Source organism: Echinops telfairi, unplaced genomic scaffold (assembly GCF_000313985.2).
Source record: "Echinops telfairi isolate 266 unplaced genomic scaffold, ASM31398v2 ScPeMD7_7457;HRSCAF=8495, whole genome shotgun sequence".
Taxonomy (NCBI): domain Eukaryota; kingdom Metazoa; phylum Chordata; class Mammalia; order Afrosoricida; family Tenrecidae; genus Echinops; species Echinops telfairi.
This window is the reverse complement of record NW_022111357.1, coordinates 23,333,226-23,339,560: the sequence shown is the minus strand read 5'-3', so window position 1 is coordinate 23,339,560 and position 6,335 is coordinate 23,333,226.

Below are 6,335 nucleotides of genomic sequence, written 5' to 3'. Positions count from 1 at the left end.
GGAATGAACTCCAAATGCACTATGACTTGACATTTTCATCTGCTCAGAATGAGGTTTGTCATCAATCGACATTTCTCCTTTTTGAAACAAGAAAACCACTCGTACACTTGAGTTTTTCCCATTGTGGTGTCCTTGTGTGCTGTGTTCAATGTCACAACAGTTTCTGCGGCATTTTTCCTGAGCAGGAAACAAAATTTCACAGCTGCATGCTGTTCTCTTATATGGGCCATCACACACACACACAAATGAGGTTTGAGTGAAACTGCTTTTACAAAAAGATTCACTGTGACCAGAGAGAACCTTCCCAGGGGACACCACTGGGTGCACTAACTCAGAGCGAGTTGCTGGATGCTCGCCTAGTGGGAAAAGGGTGTGCTACAAAAGCTCCACCTAGCAGAGCTTTTTTCCATTTGGGGGGTACCCCCTTGCATGTTGGGCAGGATGGAGGGGTGGGGACAGGGAGGACACAGAGAATTGAAGTCCAAGCTTGGGTGTCCCTCTTTCGGCCTCCTCCAGCCTCTGGGCTTGAAGTGGATTTCTGTGAGATGGTGGGTGCTCTTCGGGGTTTTCTGTTGCTTGCATCTGGGAATGCCTGGGGCATTTTGTGCTTAAGACCTGCTGCTGTCAGGGCTATCGATCCTGACTCATAGCGACCCCCTGTGACAGTGGCACTGCCTGGAGCACAGGGTCTACCTGGCTGCTGTCCACAGAAGCAGATCACCAGTGTCTGCCCCCAGAAGCAGCTGGGTGGCCTGGGACTGCTTGCCATTCACGTAACAGGTGAGCACTTAACCATTGTGCCATCAAGGCTCCTGAAAAGACCTGTCGCTGCCCCCAATAGTATTCTACCTTGCTTCCAAGCTAAAACCACATTTCCCAGGCTCCCTGGCAGCCAGGTGAGGACAGGTGCTGAGGTCTGGCCAGAGTCATATGCAAATTCCTGGTTGGGTAGTTAAAGAAAAGGGTTTTGGTGGGGGGAGCCCCTGCCCTCTCCAGAATGCCAGTGTGGTGGTGCGGGGCACTGCTAGAGGGTGGATAAGGGCACACCCTGGGAGTGGAGCAGCCCCAAGATACCCTGGGGTCCTGGTGACATCTCAGGGCAGAGCTGTGCGGCCAACGCAGACTTTCAAGTTACGAAGAAGCCTAAACCCAGTCCCTTAGTCCGTTCTGACTCCTAGCTGACCCAGAGGACAGAGCAGCGCTGCCCTGTAAGGCCTCCCAGGCTGCAGTGTGAGTGGAAGAAGCCCTGGGGCCCAGTGCTAAGCAGCTCAGCGGCAGTGGCAGGAGCAGCAGACTTGGAGAGAGCTGTGGCAGGCGGTCTGCTTCCAGCAAGACTGCGAGCTGGGAAACTCCGTGGAGGTAGTTCTCCTCTGTCCTGGAGGCCCCCAGCGATCAGAATTGCCCTAGAGGCAACGAGAGTCTCCGTGGAAGCAGACTGCCAAGCTTTCTCCCACCAGTGGCTGGGAGGTTCCAGTATTAACCCTTTGGTCAATGGCCCAGTGTCTAGCCGCCAGCATCCCTTACTCTCAGGTTGGTGGTGGCGGTGTTCGGTGCCACCAGATCTGTTCTAACTCACGGGGACCCTGTGTACAGCAGAAGGCCACGCTGTCCGCTCCTGCGCCCTCCTCACACCTGAGGTGATGGAGGGAGGAGCCCATCGATGCAGCCCTGGTGTCAGTCCGTCTCCTTGACTGGCTGCTTTTTCTCACTGCCCCTCTACCTCACGGAGCATGATGTCTCTTTGCCGGGGCTCTCTCCTCCTAACACACCCAAATCTCACCATTCTCCCTCCAGGCAGATTTGTGGGTTCTTTTGGTCCACGGTGTTTTCAATTGCCGGCACCGCACTTCCAACCCACCTTCCTCCTCCCATCTTCCTTACACGATGATCTCCAACCGTGGCGTGCAACTGAGGGGACTGAAAGTACGGTGGCGAAGGTCAGGCGCACCATGGTCCTCAACGTGACACCAACGCTTCCGAGAGGCCAGATGCAGAAGATGTACCCAAGGCAAAGTCGTCTTCACTGCTGCTTCCGAGATTGCCGATTGTGGATCCGGGTAAACTGGAACCTTTGACAACTTCCACCTTTCCTCTGTTTATCCTCATGTTGTCTAGTAGTCCAGTTGTGAGCGCATGTGCGCACGCGTGCATGCAGTTGCGGGACTCTGCATACATTCCACCAAGCCCGTGTTCATCTCGCCCTGAGCAGGAGCAGGCGTCAGAGTCCCTGCTTCCGTCTCTTGTTGCTGGGGCGGCCGAGTCACCTAACAATTCATTGCTCCCATAGGGTGTCCAGGTTGTCGTCACCACAGGAGAAGACAGCCAGCTCTTTCTCACTCAGGGCTGCTGGACGGGGTCTTTGCGGGGCTTCCTCTGGCTGTTGTAGTTGCTGGAAGCCACAGCAGCCCCAGGTTCAACAGAAGGAAACATCACCCTCACAATGGTTCTGCTGCGTGAGCCCATTGGTGCAGCCAGGGTTTCCAACAGCTGACTTTTCAGAGGCAAATTTCTAGGCCTTTCTTTGGAGGGGCGTTCATACCTCCAAGCTTTCGGTGAGTGTGGGGGGCGGGGGTAGTTGGGGGGAGCACTAACCATTATACCACCAGATCTCCTTGGCTTCATTCTAGGAGGCAACTTATCACAGACCTCAGGGGCAACTGAGAAACAGCCAGAAAAAGTGCTGGGCGGGTCCCGCACATGGGTCATGAGCTCGAGCTGCTAACTGAAAGGTGGAGGGTTGAGTCCACCCAGAGGCATCTGGGAAGGAAAGCCTGGAGACTCACTTCTGAAACATCAGCCGGCGCAGGTCTGCCCCGACACACATGGTGGCGCCATGACTCCAAATCGACTCCCCAGCAACTGGCTTTGGGTAACAAAGGGCTAGTGACAAAATGTGGCTGGGGTTGGAGACACTAACAGAGGATGGGGGTGCACCCCTGGGTGAGCAACAGTGGGGAGCTGGTACCAGCCCTGGGCCTAAAGGGAGAACAGGAGGAAGCAGTGAACAGAGGGGAGCCGAGCCAGCGACTATGGGTGAAGGAGAAGGCCTCCCAATGGGAGCTCCGACCTTCAGGGTAGGGAGCCTGGGAAGAATGCTCCTGTCGCCATCTCCTGTGGGTGCCTTCCATGGACTGAAGGCTGGCCAGGAAGGGCACAGAGCTGAGGGAGGGGGCAGGTGGAGAACACCCGGCAGGTTGAACCAGAATTCCTGCTGCCCCCTCCCCCCTTGCCATAGGACAAAGACTATCTTCTTTATAGGGGGACCTTTGGTGCCTGGAGGGCCTTTGATAAGTATATGTTAGATGTGAACATGCCCCATCCCCTTCCTCATCACCACTGCCCACCGTTGGCCTAAGCTTTCGAGCCCCCCCCTCAGTCCCAGGACGGCAAGGCCCAGGCTGTGGGGAGAAGGCTGTCCCCCTCTCCCTTCGTGGGACCATTGCTTCAAATGCCCTCGGCCCCAGGCAGCTAGCACAGACTACCTCCCTTGGGGCAGGAGTCGCCTGTGCACCACCCCAGCAAGGCTCCCCTCCGTGGCATCTTTGTGGCATCATAAGGCCTAAAGGGAGAGCTGCCTGGCCCCGGGCCACCTTCCCCAGCTCTGAACTTGGGCTGTCCTAGATCAGAGGAAGGGTGCTGCTGTGTGGTTACTGTGAATCAGTAATGACTCGATGGCAGTGAGTTTGCCAAGCAATGAGACCTCAGAGCAACCTGGACGTGAGAAACCAGAGCATGATTCCTGGAGGATGCTCACATAGTAAAAGCTCTGCCCACAGACTGGGAAACCATCTTTAGCAATGACACAGGCCTTACCACTTATCAGACAAAGGCCTTACCACTACACTTGACAATAAGAAAAAAATGAATTGCCCACTGAGGAGGTGGGCAAAGGACCTGAACAGAAGTTTCTCAAGGGCAGAAATCTGAATGGCCAATAAACATATGAGAAGATGTTCCTCATCATTAGCCGTAAGAGAAGTGCGAATTAAAACAACTATGAGATACCACCGAACACCCTCAAAGATAACCCAATTCAAAAAATAACAAGTCAGAAAGTAAAAAGTGTTGGAGGGGCCGTGGTGAGATAGGAACTCCTGTCCACAGCTGGTGGACCTGTAGGTATGTGCAGCCATTATGGAAATCGATTTGGCAATATCTAAAACAGATGGAGATTGAACTACCATATAACCCAGCATATAACCCTACTGGGCCTATAACCCTACTGGGCATATAACCAGAAGAGGCAAGAAACAAACCACGGCCAGACACCTGTGCTACAACGTTCATTGCGGCACAGTTCACAATTGCAAGGAGTTGGAAACAACCCAAATTTCCATCAAGACAAATGGATTAAAAAAGTGTGGAACACTGATGGCTTGCGGGCCACTATCCTCTGTTAGGGCAACTCAACTCCAATAGCAGGGGGGACTCAGCCTGCCCTCTGTGGGAGTGGTTCACACCACACAAGGCAGCTGTGGCAGCCCTCTACAGTGCTCCACACTGCTAAGGAAAGCTCAGTCTGGCCTCTGTGGTGATCTCGCCAACTAGAGCAATTCCGCCCAGCACCAGTGGGACCCTGTACTAAAAGGGCACACCAACCTGCCAACTTGGGGCAGTGTTTAAACCCCTCCAGCTCCACGTTCAGGCAATCAGGGATCAGCTATCTCTTTACTCTTTATTTTTTTCTTCTCTCTTTCCCACCCCAGTCTGTCTTAGCGAGCACAGCTGTGTTTTTTCCCCTTCTTTTTCTTTCATTTCTTTTTCGTTCTCTTTCTTCTCCCTCTCTTTTTGTCTCTTCTTCTTTCTTCTTTTCTGTTTCCCTCCTCTCCCTCTCTTTCCTTCCACATGCCACTGCTGGTTTCCAGCCCCATATCCTCTGCCTAGGGCAACTCCACCCACCCAGTGGGGAGAGCTCCAGCCTGCCCCCTGTGACAGTGCTGCACACGACATGAGGCAGTGCTACACACAGCAAGGCATGGGACTCAGTTATCTCTTTATCGATTTTTTCTTCTCTTTCTTCCTTTCTTTTCTTCTTCTTTCACTTTTTCTTCTTTTCCCCCTTCTTCTACCTTTTCTCTCTTTCCCACCACAGTCTCAGCATATTCAGTTTTCCTTTTTTGTTGTTTTCTTTTTTGACTGTTTTTACTTTTGTTTTGTCTTTGCATTTGTCTGTGTGTTTTAGTGTTGTTGTTTTTTTAATTTTTACTCCTGACTTTGTTTTCTCCCTCTCTCTTTTTCTTCTCTTCTCCTTCTCTTTCAGTTAACAAGTTACTGTCTGCCTCCAGACCACTCCCCTCTGCCTAGGGCAACTCTGACGGCCCAGTTGAGGGAGCTCCCACCTGCACTTGTTGGCTTTCCACGCAGGTGGGGAAATCATGCCAGTCCTCCACCATACCCCAAGTGGCTTGAAGATTTCCTCTTCAAACAGTTGGAAGAACTCCAGCCTACACCCCAAGGCTCTATAAGTGACTGGGGGAACTCCTGCCCACCATCTGTGGTGCTCCATGCTGCTGCGGGAACATCCGCCCAACCTCCACAGCAATCTCTTTGACTAGGGAAATTCCGCCTGCCATTTACAGTGCTCTACACCAAGGAGGGTGCACCCACAGGGCTTCCATGGCCCTCCAGTCGCAGGGGGAAACACCATACACCACCCGAGGTGCTCCAAGCATGGTGAGACACACCACTACAGCTTACTGAGAGATCAGCCAGTGAAATGCCACCCTCGTGGGCCCACAACCACCTGACCAGCGTCCTGTGAGAAGACTATGCAACCTACATTCCAAATAATGGAATACTGGTCAGCTAGGGTAAGAGTGAAACCACAGGAAGATACAGTGGTATCCTGACCCCCGAGTGAAGCTACCTGCAGGTAGTTCGTAGAAGCACTCATATGAGTCCATCAAGAGAGAGCCCAGTGCTCTTCGACTCTGGAAGATGGTGCCAGACTCCTCTAAAAAAACATGTAAACAGCAACCAGCCCAAACAGCCTCAATAAAAAACCAGGAGAGACAGAAAACAATGCTGGAAGAAGTTATGAACCTAAGGACATGCACAGAAGAAGCAGACGTTGACTTACCACAGAAATAAATTTTCAGAATGCTGCTTGGAGTTATACAAGATATGAGGGAAGTAAGACAGAAAAAAAGATGAAATGATAGAGGAGATAAAGGCAACACACCAAAGAGAAATACAGTGAACCCTCATTTATCGTGGTTAATCGGTTCTAGACCCTACCGTGATCAATGAAATTCCGCGAAGTAGGATTCCTTATTTGTAAATCAAATATTTTCGTAGTTAGAGCATAAAGGACATGAAAAAAAACCCTTTAGTCA